The following is a 24275-nucleotide window of genomic DNA, read 5'->3' as shown; positions in this document are numbered from 1 at the left end:
GACCAAAGATCCTAATGAACACCTAGCATTTGTGGACAATGTAGTCCTCACTCAATCGGACTTTTGGAGTCTGGGATTGATTGAGGACATGGGTGGAACAGTAAGAATCGAGACCATACTGTCTTTAAGCTAATGATGCTTATTGATTATGCAAGTTAGTTTAATTGTTAACAAATTTTTATAACCCATGTGTCTATATTCTGTCAGATCCTGAACAGCTGTCTCAAAGTTATAGAAAAGGTAATGATGTTTTTGTAAAATATGTAAATGAAATGGAATCGATACACACAATTTATTTTTTACTATAATAGATCAACTATATCTGTTATAGAGAGTGGCGGGAGTGTTTGCTGCAGCAGCCATGTCACAGCAGCTTGGTTTCCACCAGTGTCCTTGAACCCTATGGATCACCTGCCGGTAATTTCTTTATTGATTCTTCAATATGTTAGCTTTTTTTAAATAATTAAGTTATTTTTGTAATAATAGAAGTACTCACATTTTATATTAACCTATTTTCCTTTCTAGGCGAATGCAGCAACTCTGCAGTGCATTCTGCTCCCAGTTTGGATACCTGGACACTGGACTATATGTGTACGTAAATTTAGTTTTGGCTTTTCTGTTTAAATTTACTCTAATTGGCAATCTTAATCATTGCCATAATTGCAGTGCATCACAGCTATACGTCTTTAACCATTGCCTGTAGTTTTCTGTACAAGGCTAACATCTTAAAAGTCATAAGAAAAATTACGGCAAAATGTGTGAAAGTGTGTATGTTCATATTCTAACACATTTACCATATAATAAAACCACAGAAAAGGGAGATTTGCTTTCTAGATCCCCTTTATGGCATTGGCTGGAGAGATGACAGTCGAACCCAACCATTCAGGTTGTTAGGGCAATAACGTTTCGTTCCATCTGGATGGTGGTAGTTCTGTTTTAGACCACCTGTCCTTTTTTTCTTTTTTTTTCTTTTTTTAAATCTATGGTTCTGTTTTATATAAACTTTTGATGTTTTCGCACATTTATTTATATACAATTTTGCAGCAGGGCAGTTCTGTTTGAGCCCTTTATGACAAAAATCTTATAACCCATAAGAGTTCCTCAGGACATTTTGTGACATTTTGTGACATTTTGTGACATTTTGGGGGGGGGGGGGGGGGGGGGGATTCTTGTCTCAGTTCCTGTAATTAGACTAAAAGAGCAGCATAACACAGCATTAGTTCTTGTGATCAAACAGTGCCCCATTTACTCTCATTATAAATGCAAATTTTGATCCTTAATTTATTGGAACATAAACAAGTGCTTTCCATTCTGTAAAAATTTCATTTTGGACTACTGGCAGCGCCGCTCCTCTCTACACGCAGAACTTGCTTGTGCGTAGGGCCCCACGATCCATGGGGGGCCCCATTTTGTGCAAGGGGACGCATTCTCTGCAAATGCGCAAAGGATGCGCATCGCTGCTGTGAGGGGCACGTAGAGCACCAAGTCAGCCCGAGGCAGGAGGAAAAAAAAAAAGAGACGAGTAATCTGACACCGCACGCGTTGCCGCAATGATTGACTGCACGCAGCATCTGACCAATCAGCGGTCAGATGCGCCAACAGGCAGTTGGATGCAGGTGGAGAGATGGCCTCCAAATGGCAATATGAATCGGGAGCAAGCAAAAGAAAGAAAAAGTCAAAACAAGAGGAGGCTCGTGCTTCACTTGAAGGTGGGTATGTTGTTGAAATAAAAAAAGAAAAACTTTGTGGCATAAACACCCCAGCTGCTAGCCTGCTAATCATGAGACAGAAGAGAGAATAATTCTGTCTAGATGTGGACTGGAGATTAAATTTTCCAGTGGCCCTGATTATCATTTATTGAATGTCTTGTTAACTGCATATACAGTTACCTCTGTTGAAAAAGGAGTGGTTTAAATTGACCAGTTGGTGGTCGTATGTTGGCTCAGGTTTATAGCCTATCAATCTATGCTATCAATAGAAGTTTTGGACTATTTTTATGGAGGTAAAATGTCACCATCTCTTGGTGAATTTAATTCATAACAGTCATATAAGATTAGATAAGATAAGATAAATTAAGATAATCCATTATTTGACCCACAATGGAGAAATTTAAAGCATTGCAGCAGCAAACAGCAGTGTAGGAATATAGAACCTAAGTACAAAATCTAAAAATAAGTGTAGAAAAATATTTAAATATAGAAATATCATCATTGTGATATGGAACTGTATCCAAATCTATGGATTGCCCTCCGCATTGCAGTAACTCTCCCTATTACAGTTGCCTCTGCTGAGCGAAGCTTTTCAAAACTGAAGCTCATCAAAACATACCTCCGCTCATCAATGGCACAAGAAAGCTCGAGTGGCCTGGCTATCATAAGCATCAACTCAGAAGTGGCACAGCAGCTGTCATATGATGACCTCATTGATGACTTTGCATCCAGAAAATGCAGATATGTGCATCTGGAAAAGGCTTGTTCCATTGTTGGAAGAGGCTGTGGGGGTGGGGGGGGGGGGGGGGGGGGGGGGGGCTCAAAATACAATTCTGCTTAGGGCCCCAATTTGGCCAGGGCCCTGACTACTGGCCATACATTTTTTAATTTTACCAATGTCCACCAGACTTGGTCCCATTTTAGGCATACAGAAAGTTCTCTGCCACAAGGAACAAGTGTGTTAGTGAAATTCGAGGAACTCTTAGGGTTAAGTTGAAGTTCCAACCTCTGGAAAGTTCATAACTGTTCAAAGCCTTTATTATATGTTGGCATATAAATGGTTTTTGAACTGTACATTACATTTACTTTTCACATACACTGTGTTCACAGAACTATCGCTCAGACCTTGTCCCCTGGACCTTGGAGGACTTTTGGTGCAGATGATATTCAGGTAAGATATTTCTTTAAATTACTCTTATGAACTGTACCACTTGATCATCATTCCTTCATTAAAAATTGTATCTTGTTCATACCACAGGGCCTACAAAAGCAAGGTTCATCCAACAACTGCGGGGTGTTTGTTTTGATGGTAAGATGTTGGCTATTCAGTATATGATACTGGTCATATTTTGTGTTGAAAAGTTTTGAACTTAATATTCCCGCACTTACAGCATACAAATGCCCACTATTGTTGCTCATACTGCTTGTTTTTCTTGACACTGTGATACATGTTTAGTACAGTTTTTACACTACATACACAGTTCATACATCAAAGTCCTATAGGAGATAGATGCTGATGCTGATTTGATGACATGATGTGACTTCATGGCACCCTCTTCTACATCCTGAAATATATTCCTGGGGATGTTATAATTCAAAATTGATCAAACTTAAACTACTTTTTCTTTTTTTTTTTTTTTTTACTTTTACAGTATGCGTTTTATGTGACGATGGAGGCACAGTGTGAATTCACAGAGGTATGCAGAAATTATGATGACATTTCATCACTTGTGAATGTGTTTTTGAGATACGATGGGTAGAAGATTGTTTTGCGCTCTTTTGGCTTACCCAAGGGTTTAGGTAGGTGTAAAAATCCAGAAAAACAGTAGAGGCAATCATTAAAGAGGCCCGCACAGTGACAAAAAAGTTGAGGTTCTTGGATAGAAAAATAATACATTTATTTGCATTTACTGTTCCTCATGCAAGAAAGAAAATAATGGGAAAATTTTTTTCTTAAAATTATAACACAGGAAAATAGATGCAAGACTACCCCAAAAGATTTTTAAACAATGTACAAAAATATTTGTATATATTTTTAAACATTGTTTAAAAATCTTTTTCATTTACTCTGTTGGTATGAGTCCTGTGTCTGCCTTAATGGCTGCAATCGTCTCTGACTGACTTACTGATTGCCCAGTTGATTCCACCTGTCAGACTTCTGCTACAGCCAGTCTTGCTTGTAGCCTGCATGAGAAACATGTTTCCAGTGTGTTTTGGAAACAACCATACAATTGTGTTATTTGTTATTGTGACGACCCCGCCCTCTCCTGGTCGTCCTTTGTTTGTTTTTCTTGCAGGCTCATTTCAGGTAGATGGGTGGAGCTGCTGATTTAACGAGATTCACCTGGGCAGCCTGGGCCCAGGTTATTTAGCTGGCTCCTCATTCCCATTTTTTCTCTCTCTGACCACTTGCTGCCTGTTTGGTTTGTGTGTTTTTTTTTTTTTTTTGTGTTATCATCACCACACCTCAATTACAAACACTGCATACATTACTGACTCTACAGATTACAGACTTCGTTAGTATGTTGTTTTGGGTTCATTTATAAAAAAAATTTCAGTTAAAGTTACTTTAAAGGTGTGTGGTCTCCCACTTTGTCTTGCTCTCTGAGCCAGGGCTATGACAAAATGGGGACTCGTCGATCTATTTTTGAGTGGAATTAGACTTACTGTTTAGTAGGTTTCAGTCAGTTCGTGCCAGTTTGTTGTTTCCTTAGGGATTGTTGTTCAGGGTGGTAGATTTTCAAGTTGCTGCTCTGTTTTGTTACTGGTAAAATGGTTGGGAGATCCACACATGTATGATTGGTTTGAGGTTTTGGTGATTGGTTAAGGGAGTTTTTTGTCTTTTTGATTGTGTTTATCCACTAAGGCATTTTCCAGATTTTCTTCGGTGGGAACTGGCAAGAGGAGAGCCATTGTTATAGGAGTTTTTACCTGGGTAGGAAAAGGGGTGAGTCCTGTTTAGGTGGTTCATCTTTCTCAATTTTTAGGCCGGTGGTGAACGTGGGTAGAGCAAAGCTCGGGAGCATCTCCGTGGGAAAGTGGCCAAATTGCTGGTTGTTTTCTTCACTCCACTGGTTTAGCGCGCATAAGTACCCCCCACATGTGACTGCCAGAAGACTAGGGTTGAGTTGGTTAGGTAAGATTTTTTTTTTGTTTTTGTTAGGTAAGGTTAGGGGGGAACTCTCCTTATGATTTTTGGTTTCTCTAAATGCTGGTCTGCATAAAGTAATTGGGGAAATATATTGTGGATTTTGTGCTGTTTGCTTAATTCCTACCTTAAAATCTGGGTTTTGATAATGGCGTCGGTGGATGAGTTTTTTTCACTCCCTCTTGGATCATCTTCTCAGTCAATACACTAAAGATCAGCTTTTAAAAATAGCTGAGCATTATGACATTGAGATTGGCGACAAATGGTTGAAAGAAAATATTAGAGCCATTTTGAAAGCAAACTTGGTGGAGGCTGGAGTCCTTAAAAGGGAGGAGTTTCAGCCCAAGGTGACCTGTTGCATTGGCTGCCCCTGTGACTTCTGCAGCACAGTTGGCATTTAGAACTGAGTGCCACCTTGATAGTTTGGCTCCTGCTGGAAGGGAATTTGAGTGTTTGATGATGATGGTTGGATGGTTGGTCAGCAGGATTACACAAAGACTAAACAGGTTGCCTCTACGCTTGGGTCGGGGATGGGTCTCGGCCCAGTGTGGACTTCCATTGATTTATGGCACTTTTCTAGAGACCCTGCCCTCTCCTGGTCGTCCTTTGTTTGTTTTTCTTGCAGGCTCATTTCAGGTAGATGGGTGGAGCTGCTGATTTGACGAGATTCACCTGGGCAGCCTGGGCCCAGGTTATTTAGCTGGCTCCTCATTCCCATTTTCTCTCTCTGACCACTTGCTGCCTGTTTGGTTTGTGTGGTGTTTTTATTTTTTTTTTGCGTTATCACCACACCTCAATTACAAACAACACTGCATACATTACTGACTCTACAGATTACAGACTTCGTTAGTATGTTGTTTTGGGTTCATTTATAAATAAAATTTCAGTTAAAGTTACTTTAAAGGTGTGTGGTCTCCCACTTTGTCTTGCTCTCTGAGCCAGGGCTATGACAGTTTATTTATTCATTTCCAAAGGGAAACATGCATCAAATAAGGAGATGGTGGTGCCTGGTTCTCCTGGAGAACTTTCCTATGCCGTAAGTGTCTAGAATATTATAAAATCTTCACTTTAAATTTTACCATCAATTGTTTCAATGATAATTATATGAATATATTTTTTTATAACGAATGGATATCATTGACTCACAAAGGTAAAGAGGGATAGTCTTAAACCAATGTTTAAAGACTTGTATAAAGACAATACTTCAGGACAGCACTCAAATGTTTTTGAAAACTTAAAAAAAATCCATGTGCAGAGCCTAGGTGCCAACTGGTGCAGGATAAATGAGTGTCAAACATTGTCTAATATTTATGGTAGGCTTCTAATATACACTCCATTTTTAAATATCAGCAATGGATCTGCTAAATTTTGTATCTTGTAACCATTACTGAGCAATGAGATACAATGGAAAAATATACGAGTCTCAGTAATGGGACGCAGCTGTATTGTGGGCTGTCTATCAGCACCTGAGGATGTTAATCACAAATGTAAAAAATGTAATGTACTGCAACGTTAAACAAATGTAATGGTGGACTGTGTACAGATGTCACTGGACATACAAGATGAAGACCAGCCATGTGCCAAGAGGCCTTACAGCTCTCCGCCAAAAGAGTTGGTTAGTGTGAAGGAAGTTTATTGCACACAAACATTTTATACACCATTCAAACCTGTACACTCAGTCATGCTTTTGTGTATCCATTAAGGACAGTGAAGTTACCATGGAGCAAGGTGTTGGAAGCCTGGATGGTGGCGATGCTTCCAAGAACCTTTCGGTCAATAAAGAAGTGCAAATGATAATGGAAAAAATGACTTATTCTGAGCACTGAACTGCACCTATTCATTGTAACATGTTTAAGCACTCTATAAGCACTCTACCAAACTCTACCAGCAAAAATGCTAGGTGACCAATGGCTTGTTAATGGATTTCATCACTTCATCACAGCAATATTTATTAGCTGTCTGAATTATGTCTCTGTCGTGAGCCTGACAATCGGTTAGGATTTAAAAAGACAAAACTGATCCGTATTTTTAATTTTTTAATATTAGTCATGACTTGGTCCAGTTTAGGATTTTCCTCAAACAATTACAAATATGGTTGGAAGTTATGCTGTGATTTAACTGTAGTTGTGACTGCATGTTGGTTTTATTTCTGATTTCAACTTTGGTCTTGTAACCAGGTGCAGCACAAAGTCCTGACTGACATTCATACAGCATGGAGCTGGGTTAACAGTCACCAACATTTATTCCGTGGGGAGGTGATGGAACCTGCGGTGCTCCAAATGGACCATGCCAATCAGCTCAAGGCACTCGGAGATGTCCTAGAAGGAGAATTAGATGAAGCTAAGGATGACTTTTCTATTCATCTTTCAGCACCAGGAGGACATGGAGACATTCCTGGAACATTGTGTAGATCAACAAAACCTGAAGATCAATGCCATGTTCGTCACTGAGTCTGATATCCCTGGATGATCCGCTGGCACAGTACCTCCCAGACCCAGACCAGGACATGTCCACCCACAACAAATTGAACTTTTGTAATTTATTATTATGATTGTTATAGTTATTATTGTTATTATTATTGTCATCATTATTATCGTGATCATTGTTATTATTGTTATTTTTGTTATTATCATTATTGTCATCATTATCATCATTATTATCATCATTATTGTCATTATGATCATCATTAATATCATTTTAAAAAATATTTTTAATAGTTATTATTTAACACATAGTTCACAACTTCTTACCCCCTTTGAACACATATTATTTGATTAACATTTTTACTGTTTGCCTGCTTGTTTTATGTTAATGTTTGTTTGTTTATGGTTATTTGTTGTTAAATAATTTGTCGTTCAATAAAAAAACAAGAAAAAATTAAAAGGGATCTAGCGATCCCTTTAATTTTGATAACATTAAAAAAGTATCTCAGGTTACATTTGATTATGATAAATACACATTAAAATATTACTTTTTTCATCATTTAATGAATAATTAAGGTAATTTAATGTTTTGATAGGTAGTTAATCTGTTATTTTGTGAAACGTGTCAATATTGTTTTTCATAATTAGTAAAACCAAAGATTAAGGCCATTGTGTTTAAATCCCTGCATTTCGCCACATTCATTATGGTTTCTTGTCCCTCTTCGGACACCGTAGAAAATGAATATGTGGGTCACGCGGTGAGCAGTGGGTGGGGGCACATGTTTGACTCCGCCCACATTGAGGTCTGCGGGCCTGCAGTCAGGGATACATGAACTATAGACCCATATCTAACATTCCTTTTTTGTCTAAGATTCTTGAGAAAACAGTTGCCAATCAGCTATATGACTTTTACATAACAATAGTTTATATAATCTCTTAATTGCACCTGAGAAAGGATTTTACTCTGTGCTAGCTTTGTTAGATCTTATTGCTTTATTTGACACGATTGACCATCTCATCCTATTACAAAGACTGGAACATTTAATTGGTATTAAAGGAACAGCATTGAGCCGGGTTAAAGTCCTATTTATCAGACCTATCTCAGTTTGTACAAGTAAACAATGAATCCTAACTGCATACCAAAGTTAGCCACGGAGTTCCATAAGCTTCTGTGCTTCAACCAACACTATTCTCTTTGTATATGCTTGCCTCAGGGAATATTATTAGAAAACACTCCATTAATTTTAATTGTTATGCAGATGATACACAATTATATTTATCCATTCTTCCACCTACGGAACATTCAGTCACAAAATGCAGAAGTTAGTCCACGCCTATATAACGTCATGGCTTGATTGTTGTAATTCCTTTTTATGACCGTATAAGTCACCAACTGATTCAGAATTCTGCTGCGCATGTACACAGTGCAGACGCATGACCTGATGCAACTGTCCTTACTACCATAGCTGACTGCAAGCAAAGTGAAATCAGGCACCCAGACAGTTCTTGATCATATAGAACTACAGTCACCAACACACCTGCAGTACGTTCTTATGTGAAATGTGACTTTTTCGAGGATATTTTATTCATGTCAGTGTGATGATGGTGGCTTCTAGCTTGGTTTTACACACAGACAAGCAGACACACGCACACTCCCTAGCTACTATGCCTACCGAAGCCATGCGAGGACTGCACAGTCCTTAATAAAGCAAATAAAAAGATTGCTGACCTGAAAGAGGACATCCGTCGGCTCTCTGATGAACTGAAAAAGAAGGACTCACTCCTGTCCTATTTCCTGGAAGTGGCATCTGAGCAGTCCAAACAAATGTTAAACACCGTTTAATGGGACCCTGCCACCAACCTTCAACTGCCCGGTCTGCCTCACCACCTCACCTGGACATCTCCAACCGCTACACAGTACTGTCCAAAGATGCCATGGCCCACCCAGGTGACCCAGCTGTCGCTCCAGCTGCTCTGACTCGCCCTGTTCTGGATCCATCACTGAGAACGACACCGGCCGACACTGTCACTTCACCTCTATGGGAAAACAGTGTTCAGGTGGCCTGCCACGCTACCGTGAGGCTGGATCGATGGCCATTGACCAAAGCAACAGCATCTTTGTCTTGGTTCTGTCTGATTGTTTCTGTTTCCTGTTTTACTTTGTAGTTTTACCCTTGTGTGTCTCTTCTTGCTTTTCAGTTCCTCCTGTGTGTTTTTCCCTCCCAGTACTTTTCCACTTGTTTCCTCACCTGTTCCTCTTCCCTCCTCACTTCACCTGTTCCTGATCCCCTCGTTAGTGTCTGTGTATATAGTCTTTGTTCTCCCTCATGTGTAGGTCAGTTCGTCCCCCCCCCCCCCCGTGATGTTCCCTGGTTTCTGTGTTCCTCCGTCGTTCCTCCAGTGTGTTTATTTGTACTTTACTTTTGTTTGAACTTTGTTTAAGCTTTGTTGCAACCTTGTCTCCTGTCTCGTTTTGGGTTTGTCTATATTTCTTGTGTTTGGTACTTTAACTTCATTTAAATAAAGCTTACTTTTCGTTCCCCTTATCCTGCCTCCTGTGTGTGTGCCTGTGTGTCTGCACTCAGTTCCTCCATTTTGTATTACCTTTAGCCCTGATAATCTTCTCGCTGTGAAATGTTAAAGGACGCCGTACTCAGACGGTCTGGATGTCTTCCTTGCCCTGAGCCAAGAGGGGATCCTCCTTCCGGGTTCAAGGCCCCTGGTCCCCCTTCACATCACTCACCTGTCCAGGCTGCCCACCTCCAGCCGGTGACCACCGGTTTGCAAGCAGGTCGCGCACTCCCAGGCCATGAAAGTCCACAGCCGTCACCTCCCTGTCTTCATCCCCTCTTCTCACGAGTGATGGACTCCTGAGGAAGGTTGAATGCTGGGTAGCCGCATGCTTGTGGCTAATTTACAGTATGCTGTGCAATCCGCTCCATGTGACTGACTATTTACTTTTTCTTCTTCCTCTTCCTCCCCTCCTTCACCTTCCCATTCCTCTGTCAACAACACCAAACCATGTCCCACCTGATGCCACTAGCTCCCCCTTGTGGAAGGATCAAAATGCAGCCTTTCCTGTTCCTGTCCACATCACTAACAGAGTTGGTGTGAAACACCACCACAGTAAACAAACTCATGGGGTGAATTTTATTAATCACACACACACACACACACACACACACACACACACACACACACACACACACACACACACACACACACACACACAGTCGTCTACTAATCCACCCTGAATATAGCACTTTTAAATGTAAGATCTCTTTTAAATAAGATTTAACGGCAACCATCCACCCTCCCATACTCTGTTTGACAGTTTACAGACCACCCAAACGATGCACTTCTTTTATTTCAGATTTTTCAAAACTACTCACAATCATTCACACTAACTACAAGAGGGTCATTATCTCATGTGATTTTAATGTGCACGTGGACAATCAATCAGACACTTTCACCTTGGAATTTTTAAACTTACTTAATTTTACAAATTTTACTCAATGGCCTACCCATAACAGAGGACACACTTTGGATCTTTGGACTGTCTGTTAGCATCTCCTCAGTGATCGATGTAGGTCTGTCTGATCATTTCTGTATCTTTTTTAATGTCTGTGATTTTATACAACAGGATGTCCCAGAGCGACCTGTCAGGAATCGCTATCTTAGTAATGAAGTGACTGCAAATTTTATTAATCTTTTATGTGACACTCCTGCAGACATTTTACCCGCCTCATGTGATTTTATAGTAGATAGTTTTAACAGTAAAATGAGGTCAATCCTCAACACAGTTGCTCCACTCACTTTGAAAAAGACCACTACCAATCCAACTCCTCCTGCCAAAATGAAAAAACTGGACAACTAAAGAGAAACTGTAGAAGAGCCGAAAGAAGGTGGAGAAAAGACAAATTAATAGGGAACTACCAAATTTTTAGTGAACATCTTAACACTTATAATAAAGCAATTAAAAATGCAAGACAATCAGATTTTTCAAAACTGATAGCTGACAACCGGAACAACCTCAAAATCCTATTACCATCTTATTAACCCTGTTTTTCTAGCAGTGAGTCGTCAACCTGCATTTTAGATCCCATTCCCACTTCCTTTATTAAAACATTTTATAGCTCTTTTAAAGATGATTTACTTAACATTGTAAATTACTCTCTTCAGATGGGTGTCTTTCCTACAGCACTTAAGACTGCCACAGTCAAACCCCTTCTGAAGAGAAACAATTTAGATCCCTCCATACTTAATAATTACAGACCAGTATCCAATCTACAATTTTTAAGCAAAATTTTAGAGAAACTTGTTTTTAATCAGTTAAATGATTTTATGATCAGCCACAAAATCTATGAAATGTACCAATCAGGTTTTAGGACAAACCATAGTACTGAGACTGCACTAATAAAAATTGTAAATGATCTCAGGTTGAATTTGGACAGGACAAAACCATCTATTTTAGTACTACTTGATTTAAGTGCAGCCTTTGATACAGTAGACCAGTCAATTCTTTTAGACAGACTTCACAACCAGGTTGGAATCTCTGGTACTGTTTTTAACTGGTTTAAATCTTATCTCACTGACAGAAAATGTTTCTAGTATGGAGGGATACTCATCAAAGAGCTACAAAATTACCTGTGGTGTCCCCCAAGGCTCAATTTTAGGTCCCACACTTTGTAATCTATACATGCTGCCACTTGAGAGCGTCATCAGGAAGTGTCATCAGGAAGCGCGGCATCAACTTCCACAGTTATGCTGATGGCACACAGCTGTATATCGCCGTGTCTCCTGATGACCCAGGGCCAATCGATGCCCTTTTTAACTGTATTTTAGATATCAAGTCATGGATGGCAAAAACTTTTCTTCAGCTCAACCAGGACAAAATCGAGGTCTTATTTATTTGTTCTGAAGCTTAAAGACAGAGGATTAATATATAATTGAACGCCCTGGCATTAAACCCAACTAACCAAGTAAAAAACCTTTAAGTTATTTTAGATTCAGACCTCAGTTTTAACCCACACATCAGAAATATAAGACAGCTTTTTATCATCTAAAAAACATTGCCAGAGTGCGACCGTTCCTTTCCAAAGCCAGTACAGAGACACTAATGCATGCTTTTATCACCTGCCACATTGATTATTGCAACGCTCTACTTTCTGGTCTCCAAAACAAGAACATAGCTCAATTACAACTACTCCAAAACTCTGCAGCACGGGTGTTGACTAAGACCAGACAGAGAGCACACATCACACCAATTCTCAAACCAAGTCTCTGCATTGGCTATCCGTCTGCTTCACTTTCTTGATTTTAAGATCCTTTTATTAGTTTTTAAAGCTCTTAATGGCCTTGGCCCAACTTATTTATCAGATTTGCTTTTATCGTATGAACCCTCCAGAACCCTCAGTTCCTCTGGTCACGGCCTTTTAACTATTCCAAAAGTGAGAACAAAAACTCACGGTGAGGCTGCCTTTCAGTACCATGGTCCACGTTTGTGGAACAGCCTGCCAGAGGACCTGAGGGCACTGGAGAATGTTGATACTTTTAAGAGCAACCTTAAGACCTTCCTTTTTAGGCTGGCTTTTAGCTGAATTCTATTTATTTATTGTTTTTTTATCCTGCTTAAACCTCTGGTTTAAAACAAAATAATTTAAATAAATAAATGAATAGTAAGTGAATAGATTAATAGAATAAAGCCTTATTCTATTCATCTATTCACTTACAATTCATTTCTTTATTTAAATTATTTTGTTTTATCTTGTTGTACTTTATTTATGATTTATTTACTTATTTATTTTATCAATTAAAAAGCAGTTTTAGACTTTTAACCTCCTTTTAGTATTTTATCATTCTTAGCTTTAGAGTTTTATTATTTTACTTTATTTTACTGCCTCTAGTGTCTCCTCACTGAAATACATCAACGATAGCGTTTCCTCATTTCCGCAATACCTGTTGTTAATGCCCTGTTTTATTTATTACTATTTATTTATTTATTTATTATTACTCACTCTTTTATTTTACTTATTGTGTTTTGAGTAGCTGGATACACAAAAACTTTGAGTAGTTTTATGGACATTTTCTCCCGGGCGCCACTACCCTCGTTATATGGATTATCGTTGCCGGAGAGTACCCCCGCGGGTCTCCAGCTGCACTTTGAGGAATAAGAAACTACACCGGACTTCTCATCAGCATGTGGGTGAGTCGATAATGACTGAATTTTGTTTTAGAGTGAACTATTCCTTTAATGGCCAGGCACCAGCTGTAAAGACCTTATAGTACCCTATTTCCCTACTTGAACACTGTGCTCCCAGGATGCATGGTTACTTGTGGTTCCTAGAGTCTCCAAAAATGGAATGGGAGGCAAAGCCTTTAGCTATCAAGCTCATCTCCTGTGGAACCATCTTCCACACTGCATGAAAAGTGGGATTTTCGGCCCCGTAAACGCCCGGAAATCTCCCTAATTTTCGGCAGGTAACGACAATTTACAGGCTGTGAACGTGGCCTTCGTCTGCGCCAAAAATTGTCGGAAACGAACCATGACGTATGTGGAGCTCGCGGAGGTGTGAACAGCTCTAATTAGCATATGAATAGCAGCGAAACCACGCCTGGCCAGAGAGTGTGTGGCCTGGTTTGAATTTTCTCACTCAGGATTGGATGAAACCACTACTTTTAAACACGAAAAATCAGTCGTGATTGGTTGGCAGGTCTGTCACTATTGGTCACCCTGGGTCATTATAAATGTAAACCCCACCCCTATATATATATATATATATATATATATATATATATATGTATATATATATATATATTTTTATTTTTATTTTAATTTCAATCATATGATATGCTATAGACTACACTATTTTTACCATCAGGGACATGAATGAATTTATTGAGGAAAGGAAAATTTCAAAGACAGCTTTATTAGCAGAAACATAAACACACAACTATGTACAATTCTGCCCACACAACAAACGGGAAGCTCAGGAGAAGGCCAAAATCCTACAGCACCGTGAAGTGTCCAGATAGATAGATAGGTACTTTACAACTGTCCAGTAGCATATAAAATACAAGACATACATTACAAATTAACAGTAGCTACAGCATACAGTGCAAATGGAGTGGAGTGGAAGTGAAACAGTGCAGTCTGCCGCCTCGGAGCTGGAGGTAACTGGCAGCATCCTGTCTGAATCTGGTCCATTTTGCAGACGTCTGTGGTGTGTTCACGTTGCCCTGTACTTGGGAATTGCCTCTAATCTCGACTGCAGCGAGGCACAGAGCTCGGTCTTACTGTCTTACAGGCAGCTGGAAAACAATTAAAAAGAGAGTGGTATTAACAAAAAAACGTAAGTCACAGTAAAATTAAACAAGGAAGGAACAGGAACAAAACAGTAAAAGTTACTTACACACAATGGTGTCACTATCAGTGTCATGTAAATCTGGATTCGCGGCCTCGTTATGAGACGAGTGAGTCTGTGAAAACAAAATGAACGGTTAAGATCGGTATCTATAAACGTATCTGTTTCCTTATACCGCAGAATGAAAGCATATTCTTTAAATCTTACCCTTGCTCCGGTTCGTAGCGCTGTCCGGGCTGAAGAGAAACTCATGCAGCACTATCCGGCCCTGTCGGGGTCTTTGTGTTTGCCGTCGGTCTCACAGCTCAACACAGGCTTGCAGCTAGCCGCTAGGTCAGAAGTTATCTTAAACTCCTCTCTGTCGTCTTGTGCTGAGTAGTCCACTCAAACGGACAGAACCCATCAACAATAATGTTTTTATAAGAGTCCTGGTCGAACACTTTCACTCAAACTGGCGTAGATATTAACTAAAAAGTTTGTGTTTCCACTTTACAGTAACCTGCATCTGTCGTCTCCCTCCGTCACTCTCACGGATCTCCCCCCACTTCCCATTCACCTCAGTTCCTCCACCCTCCTCCGTTCCTCCTCGTACTTTGACCTCAAAGGTGATCCAGGAATCAGAAAGGCCCCCCAAAGTAACAAAGTCACAAAAGGTCCAAGGATAACAAAACCACAAAACATTTGTGCAACTCTCTTTCCTATTCTTACAGGCATTTAACAAATATTATTACACAACCAATAATTAACATTTTAAATGCTGCATTCAGTAAACCTTTGTGGCAAAGCCTGATTAAAACTAATTGTTGAAACAAATTGTTCGTGTATCTTTTTTTCATAACATTGGCCATTGCTAATGACATACACAGTAATTAATCTACAATACTTTCATTAAATAAATCAATTCAAGCTAAAATTTAAGAGTCTATAATTAGCCTATACTGAGCCTGATCTATTTATACCAGAGATTTTCTAATGAAGTTAACACCTTTTAAAAAAATGTCACCTGGGGTAAAACTCCCCCTGCTACCCTGATTTGCATGTGTATAGCTCACAGCATTTTCATTTACATGTTAAAGCCTCCCCTAGAATTAGGGGGAGGGGGGTCATGGGGGGACAACTGCCAAGCAAGGCCTGTGTCAATTTCTGACAATTCACGGCAGTTTTCGGTGTTGCCTGTAAATTGCCGTGTGCAGCCGTAAACCTACCACTATAGTGAGCAGGAAAACGCAGACATGCTGCACACCATAGTTTTGGAGTTCCTTTAAATTCTGACTATGGCAGTGGGGTGTGGTTAAGGCACCGGTCGCCCCGAGTGCTCCGGACGCTGCTACAGAGCCCGCCGTTTGCCCTCCAACGGATGACCGCTGAAGATGACCCGGAGGCATACCTGGACATCTTCGAGGGCACGGCGGAGGCGTGTGGGTGGCCAGAGGGGGAGTGGGCGGTCCGGCTTCTTCCTCTGCTCACCGGAGTAACGCAGCTGGCCGCGCACAGTCTGCCGGCGGCTTCGCGGGTGGACTTCGCGCTGCTAAAGAGGGCCATCCTGGACCGGCTCGGCAGCACACCCGAGGGACACCGGCGGTGGTTCAGGGGGCTCTCTTTCGAGGAGGCCAGCTGCCCCTTTGCCCCTCCCCCGGTTCGGAAGGGACGTATCGTATACCGGTATGTATACAGGGGGGTACACACCAAGCTCTGCTGGACTCTGGGTGTGAACAGACCATGATCCACCAGCGCTTGGTTCGACCAGGGGCGTTGCTAGAGGCATCGTGGGTGAAGGTGAGGTGTGTGCATGGGGATATTCACGATTATCTGGTGGTGACTCTGGAAATTTATTTTAGAGGGAAAAAGCATAGGGTCAGGGCTGGAGTTAGCTCTCGCCTCCTGCACCCTCTAATCTTGGGCACGAATTGGCCGGGGTTCGCTAGCTTAGCGGGGGAAACTATGAGGGTGCAGTCACGTATGTCAGGGAAATGTAAGTGGTGTGCTGTACTCAGTGGTGAGACGGAGGTGCCACGTCCTGACGCTGCCGGGGGGGGCGCGGGGCCACCCCAGGGGCCCCCCAGATAGCCTCCATGGAAGATTTTCCACTCGAGCAGTCTCGGGATGAGACCCTCTGTCACGCCTTTGACCAAGTGATGAGAATTGATGGTTGCCAGGTTCACCCTGGCACAGCCCTCACTCACCCCTATTTTGTTGTCATTAGGGACAGATTATACAGAGTGACGCGTGACGCTCGGACAGGAGAAGAGTTCACCCACAGTTGTTGGTGCCACAAAGCCGTCGGGAAACAATTTTCCAGGCGGCTCATCACAACCCCATGCCAGGTCACCTCGGTTATGACAAAACACTGAGCCGGATCATGGCCCGATTTTACTGGCCGGGCATTCGGGCGGATGTAAGTCGGTGGTGTGCTTCCTGCCGTGAATGTCAGCTGGTCAACCCGCCGGCCACCCCAAAAGCGCCGCTGCGCCCCTTACCACTAATTGAGGTCCCTTTTGATAGAATCGCCATGGACCTCATCGGGCCATTAGACCGGAGCGCACGGGGATATCGCTTTGTGTTAGTCCTAGTGGACTATGCAACGCGCTATCCCGAGGCAGTGCCCCTGCGCACCATCTCTGCAAGGAGTGTGGCACAGGCACTGTTTCAGGTCATCTCCTGAGTCGGGATCCCGAAAGAGATGCTGACTGATCAGGGCACGTCGTTTATGTCACATACACTACGCAAACTGTACGAGTTATTGGGCGTCCATTCAATCCGGACTAGTGTATACCATCCCCAGACCGACGGCCTGGTGGAGCGGTTCAACAGGACATTAAAGAACATGATTTGTAAGTTCGTGCACGAGGATAGCTGTAATTGGGATAAATGGTTGGACCCTCTGTTGTTTGCAGTGCGGGAGGTTCCCCAGGCCTCCACGGGATTTTCCCCCTTTAAATCCTGTTCGGCAGAAAACCCCGGGGTGTCTTGGACCTGGTTAAGGAAAGCTGGGAGACGGGTCCAAGCACCAGCAAAAACGAGGTACAGCACGTCCTGGACCTGCGAGCAAAGCTCCATGCACTGGGTAAGCTGTCACGAGAGCATTTGCTCCAGGCCCAGGAGCGTCAACAACGGCTGTACAACAGAGGGGCTGAACTCAGACAGTTTTCACCGGGAGATAAAGTGCTTGTATTACTGCCCTCCTCTAGCTCCAAATTGCTCGCCAAGTGGCAAGGGCCCTTTGTGGTCACACGGCGAGTGGGGGATGTTGACTATGAGGTGGTGCGTTCTGGGTGGGGCCACACAAATTTACCACCTCAACCTCCTTAAAGCCTGGAGGGAGGTGGCGCCTGTTTCTCTGCCAACCACGGTGATCGAGAGAGATGAGTTGGGACCGGAGGTGGCTAATTCAACCCAGTCAGTGCCGGCCCCCATTGATGACCATCTCTCGCAGAGCCAGAGAGCAGATGTGGCCTCGTTGCAGCAGCGTTTTGCTGATGTGTTCTCTCCCCTGCCAGGACGCACCTGCCTCATACACCACCACATAGAAACACCCCCGGGTGTGACAGTCCGGTCACGACCCTATCGGCTGCTGGAACACGAGGAAAATTGTTCAGGCGGAGCTTCAGGCCATGTTGGAGATGGGAGTAATAGAAGAGTCCAACAGTGACTGGTGTTGCCCCATCTTGCTGGTTCGCTTGTCCGATGGGTCAGTACGGTTCTGTGTGGACTATCGCAGGGTCAACGAGGTGTCCAAATTCGTTGCCTATCCAATGCCCCGGGTCAACGAACTCCTGGATCGGCTGGGCACGGCTCGCTTTCATACGACACTGGATTTGACCAAGGGCTACTGGCAGATTCCCTTGTCGCTAGAGTCCAAGGAAAAAACGGCCTTCTCCACTCCGTACGGTTTGTACCAGTTTGTCACACTTCCGTTCTGATTGTTCGGGGTCCCAGCCACTTTTCAGCGCCTCATGGAGCGGGTGCTGCGGTCTCACTCTGCGTATGCTGCGGCCTACTTGGATGATGTGATCATTCATAGTGAGACCTGGGAGCAGCATATGCAGCAGGTTGGGGCAGTGCTCGAGTCTCTGAGGCAGGCAGGGCTCACGGCCAATCCGAAGAAGTGTGCGGTGGGACGGAGGGAGGTACGGTATTTGGGGTACCACCTGGGCGGCGGGCAGGTGCGGCCACAGGTGCAAAAGACTGCAACGGTTGCAGCCTGCCCAATACCCCGGACGAAAAAGAGGTCAGGAGGTTTCTTGGGCTGGCCGGTTACTATAGGAGGTTCATTCCGGCCTTCTCGGAGCTGACCAGCCCCCTATCCGACCTGACCCGAAAGGGTGCCTCAGATCCGGTCCAGTGGACGGAGCTGTGCCAGCTGGCGTTTGAGAGGGTAAAACAAGCCCTCTGTGGGGAGCCACTCTTGTACACTCCTAACTTTTCTCTCCCTTTCATCCTGCTGCCTCCAACAGTGGGCTGGGGGCCGTTTTGTCCCAGGAGGTGGAGGGGGTCGACCGCCCCGTACTGTACATTAGCCGGAAAAGGAGTGCCTCGCCATACGATGGGCGGTCGGTGCCCTCCGCTACTACCTCCTGGGGCGCCCATTCACCCTCTGGTCGGACCATGCCCCGCTCCAGTGGCTCCACCGCATGAAAGATGCCAACGTGCGGATCACTCGCTGGTATCTAGCATTACAGCCTTTCAGGTTCAAAGTGATCCATAGGCCGGGTAACCGCATGGTTGTGGCTGACTTCCTCTCCCACTCAGCGGGGGGGGGGAGAGTGGGCTTGCGGCCTAAGTCGGGCATTGGGGGTATGTGGCAGTGGGGTGTGGTTAAGGCACCGGCTGCTGGAGGAGAGGGAGGAGTGGCTCAGCCGGTTCTCAGACAGCTGGACAGAATCAGGTAATCAGTCAGCTATATAAGCACGTTTGTAACCTGGTTCTGGTCTCTAGCAGTAGGCTGGGTCCTGGGAGAGGATCAGAGCACGAGAGACGACAGCAGACGGCAGACGCTCGTTACCCTCAGCCGTGAGAGAGACGGCTGTTCTTTTGTGTTGAACTGTTTCTTGTGAGCCACGTTGTCTGCCGGCCTTGTAAATAAAACTGTCACCACCATCATCCAACGCTGTTTCCTCCTTCCTGCCCTTCCAGTGAGCACTGAGGCTCATACTTACCATTTCTAACAAATGACACCTTTAGCAAAAGGTATAATCATTTTAATCAATGGGAGTTTACTTTTGAGACTATACCCTTGGAAGCAGTGTGTGATGAAATAATCTCAACTCAAAGGTTCACTTATGGGGTTCAATTGGTCTGCTCAGGTGACATTGTGTGAGATCAATATTATTATTGCAACTATACTTTTAGAAATAATAGGGCTGTCAAAGTTAATGTGATAATAACATGTTAACACAAATTCCTCTTAATGCTATAATTTTTTTGATGCGCGATTAACGCATGTACGTTATGACCCTCAGCCCGCCCCGTAGTTTGGGAAATCAGGAAGCGATGCAGCAGTAACATGTATGGCAAGCAGAAACAAACCCTCTTGAGCAGAAATGGATAAAGAAAAGGGTCGTAAGCCGCAAGTTCTGCTTCAAAGCCCTGCCAGATGGTTCTCTCGACAAGAACTAAGTTATTTACATTTATTGTTGATGTAAATCGACTTACCGTCCAGTCTCAAATACCACTTGTTGACCAAGCACACAGCTGATGCAGAGAGCCCTCCTCCCCCTCCCAAAGGCAGACCAAGCTGAATAGTTTGCAACAGAGAAGCCTGGACAACTCTACATAGGACAAACTTTCAATAGTGATAGATAAATGGTCGGCTATAGTTTGCAGGTTGATTAACATTGTTTAGTGAACCTTTACAAGTGTAAAGTTGGACACTACATTGTGTTAGTATTACTAAGGAATGCCACATTCAGCTCAATATGTCCATCTGTTGTTGCTTGTTGGGCTTGAGTTTGCTATGTTATGCTTTCAGCATATTTTTTGAGCATGCAGTACCTTTAAGGTTATTCTGGAGAATATTCTGGATAGTATTTGTTATTAATAATAAACATACATTTGATTAAGGCAAGCAAATTTGTCCACTCCCATGCTGATAAGAGTATTAAAAACTTGAAAAATATCCCTTTCATGTGTTTGTGTGTGTGTCTCTCTCTCTCTCTCTCTCTCTCTCTCTATATATATATATATATATATATATATATATACACACACATGTGTGTATAGTAATGAAGCTACTAGACATCCTGGTTTGCTCGACACAACACAGGCTACTGTTGGCCTTAGCCAATGCCAACACAACAAACAACAAATACCATCTGTATTTTGTTGCCTTAACACCATACATTTTTCTGCTAGTTTCGGCTCTCCCCCATAGATGGACACATGCTTGACACAAAGCTGAAAGAATGACAACAAACCTATCTCACTCTCTGCCAATCACAGGTGTGCTAACGTAAATCACTGTCTCATAGTGTAGTAGAGATAATAGGAATAGTTTCTTGTTGTCACTAGGTTTACTTGGGTGTGTTGAACTGTTCACTGCTTCAGACAGAATCATCCAAAATATGAAATAAAGAGAGCTGAGAGTTGGTTGAGTGGTTGTTTACTTCTTCTCTTTTTCTCACAGTGTAGTATAATCCGATGTTACAGTAGCCATGCAATACCAGGTAGGTATATGTCACTGTAGTTTCTATAAGGAAAAGAATAACAGAATATGACTGAATAGAGCCACATGAAAATATACACTATATTACCAATACCAGTAATATGCATAATATTACAAACATGATAAAGTACTGGATACACTAACACAACACTGCTGCTTATGCCAAGGTACTGTTTATGTTACCATAACACTTCTAGCTTGTATTATTTACATTAAATCCACTTTCTAGCTTAATAACGAACCCAGGACAGTATTAGCAGCAGATGAGAGTATGGACATGCAATTAACCAAACATGACATACATCTCACCTGTGTGCTGCAGCAGGTGAACCAAGTACCATTAACTAGCGTGCAAGTACTAGGATGCCGGCTAATTAGCATTATAATAACTTGGTGAGCTTCTAAGTTAATTTTCCAGGGACCCACATGTCCCATTCTCTGTTCCCTGTGGGGCAGTCATGCCTTGGTGTGGGGCAGTCATGCCTCGGAATGGGGCCAGTCTATCCTGATGCAGGGCGACTCTCCATGCTCTAGGTGGCAGCTGAACCCTGTACACCATCTCCCCCAACCTCTTAAGGATCCTGCAGGGACCCATCAACATACTGTCCAGCTCTGGGCACCTGTCCTCTTTCCTTTGAGAGTTAGAAACCCAGGCCCTTGTGTGCACGTCATAATTCCTTTTCTGTCTTGCCCCTGTGCACAATAGCTGACCTCTGGCAAACTCATGCGTGGACTCCAAGTGATACTGGAGCTTTCTAGAATAGTCGAGACCTGGAGGGTCCACAGGGGGCTCAGGGGGTTTGCCCATCATCATCTTTGCTGGAGTCTGGATCTCCCTGTCTAGCATGAGGAGTGCAGACCGATTCACCATCAGCACAAGGGAGAGGTGGGCATCCCAGTCTCATTAGTGTTTAGCCGTCACAATGGCTAGTTACTGTGCCAGTGTGTGGTTAAATCTCTCGACTACTCCATCACTCCGGGGGTTGAATGGTGTAGTGCAGGTGTCTCTCACATGGCGGCAAACACACAAGACTCAAAGTTCTTGCCCTGGTCTGTGTGGATGGCCTCAAGAACCCCAAGTCTGCTGAACAGCCCCTCCGCCAACCACTGTGGTCTCTGCCTCCTGGTCTGGGAGGCTGTATGTCTGTGGCCACTTAGTGAAATAGTTCATGGCAGTGAGAATGTAGCAGTTACCCTTCTCAGTGTTTTCTTCTGGAAAAGGTTGGGACATGGTGTTGGAGGTCCACATAGTCTTGATTATGTGGCCCCTGTCTCATTTCTCTGCTTTGTGGGGATCGGAGGGCAGTGACAGACCAGGTGGCTAGGCTGTCTATACCCCCAACACACCCACTGGCATGATCCTGCTTGCTGCTCCTCTCTCAGAGTGGCAGCCAACACCAGCTGGGTCAGGTCCCTCACCCAGGCAGGCTCAACTGTGTTCAACTCAGTCACACTTGCAGCTCTCATCTTTGTTGGTTTATCAAACATTTCTCCTTGGGTGCCAGCACACAGCATTTCTGTCAGTCTGTAGCTAACTCGCTTTCTGGAGAGACCTGGGGTAAGCTAATAATGTTTGGATATGCAGGTTAGCCTGTAGCAGGACTTGGAGAAAGTGGTCCAGGACTAACTCACTCTGGATGTCAGGCGGCATGTGAGCATAGGTGCGGTGAACTAATCCCTTAATGTCATCGGCGAGTTCTCTCAGCGGTTCCCTGGATCACTGCCGGCAGCTACACAGTTCAGAGCGAAGTAGGCTAGCCAAAAAACCCTCTCAGAGTTCCAACTAAAGCATCATAGCCACTCCTATTATCAGGGCTCAGTAGCAGCAGACTTGAAAGAGCATCACCAGTCAGGCACATGGCTAACTTGACACTATCTTGTCAAAGCAGCCAAGAACTACTGCTGTCAAGGACCTCAAGAAGAAGAAAAGACAAGCTCACTGACTGAGAAAATCATTCTGACCACTACCAAATGTGTGACAGGAGAGTATGGTTGTGTCCGAAATAACCAACTCATTCACTACTCCCTACTCACTACCTAGGGAATCCTATTTAGTGAGCTCTTTGGTCAAATTAAGTAACACTTTTGGACTTCTGGTCTTTTTTTCCCCTCCAGTGCAATGCATGATTGGAACATAATGCTTGGATAGTGACTGTCTGCTGTACACAAGGACGTTTCATTATAACCTGGATACAATGTTGGAGACAGAGCCCTATTCATTTCTATGAAAGCTGCTCAGTGGCATTTTGAAGTGGTGTTTAGACTTCCCGTGTCCAAAAATAGCTGGATCTTCTGTGTTGTGTGGCCCATAGAGCGTGCGTACTAGAGATTTTGAAGATGGCTAACTTCAGATTTAGCACCCGGCTAACTTGAACAGGGATAAAATAGTTTAAATTTGCACTCTTCTATATTTACCAAATTTTATTGGACCAAATGACTCAAATTATGACAGTGAAAGGAGTCATTTCGCGGAGGTTGTGAAGCTTAAAAAAATGTATCCAGCATTTTGTATTCACACTTCTTTCACAATGTAAGATTAGTCTTTTTGGGCTACACTGTGTCACGTGATGATGTAATTACCCGGTTTGGCCACCACAACTGGCTTCAAATCCTGGTGCTCTTCTGGGTGGCTTGGTTGTACAGTACTTTTCACAATGCACGGTGGATTACTTTGAGTCAACTGTCGCACTCTACATTCGGACAGCACTACAAAATGGCGAACTCTCTATATAGTCCTCTATATAGTGAGTGATTTAGACATGATTTCAGACACAGCCAGAGTATGTGACTGATTTACGAGACAATGGTACTGGCCTTCAAGGCCGTCAACGGACCTGCACCCATCTACCTCCAAACACTGGTCAGACCACACCCCCCAGCGTGAGCACTTCGCTCCACTACTTCACTTGGCCAGCTGGTTACCACCATCGCTGAGAGCGATGCCTCAGTGGTGGAACAAACTCCCAACCA

General features: G+C 43.3%; 1 long non-coding RNA gene across 1 annotated transcript; it reads left to right on the top strand.

Moving 5' to 3' along the window:
- Positions 1–5830: 5830 nt before the first annotated feature.
- On the top strand, positions 5831–6631 carry LOC311249002. The gene is made up of 3 exons (XR_014621106.1): positions 5831–5893; positions 6401–6472; positions 6561–6631. It is a non-coding gene; the product is annotated as an uncharacterized lncRNA (long non-coding RNA).
- The last annotated feature ends 17644 nt before the right edge of the window (positions 6632–24275 follow it).

Source organism: Pagrus pagrus, assembly GCF_965226575.1.
Source record: "Pagrus pagrus genome assembly, chromosome: 19".
Lineage (NCBI taxonomy): Eukaryota > Metazoa > Chordata > Actinopteri > Spariformes > Sparidae > Pagrus > Pagrus pagrus.
This window is presented reverse-complemented; position numbering and strand designations above follow the sequence as displayed.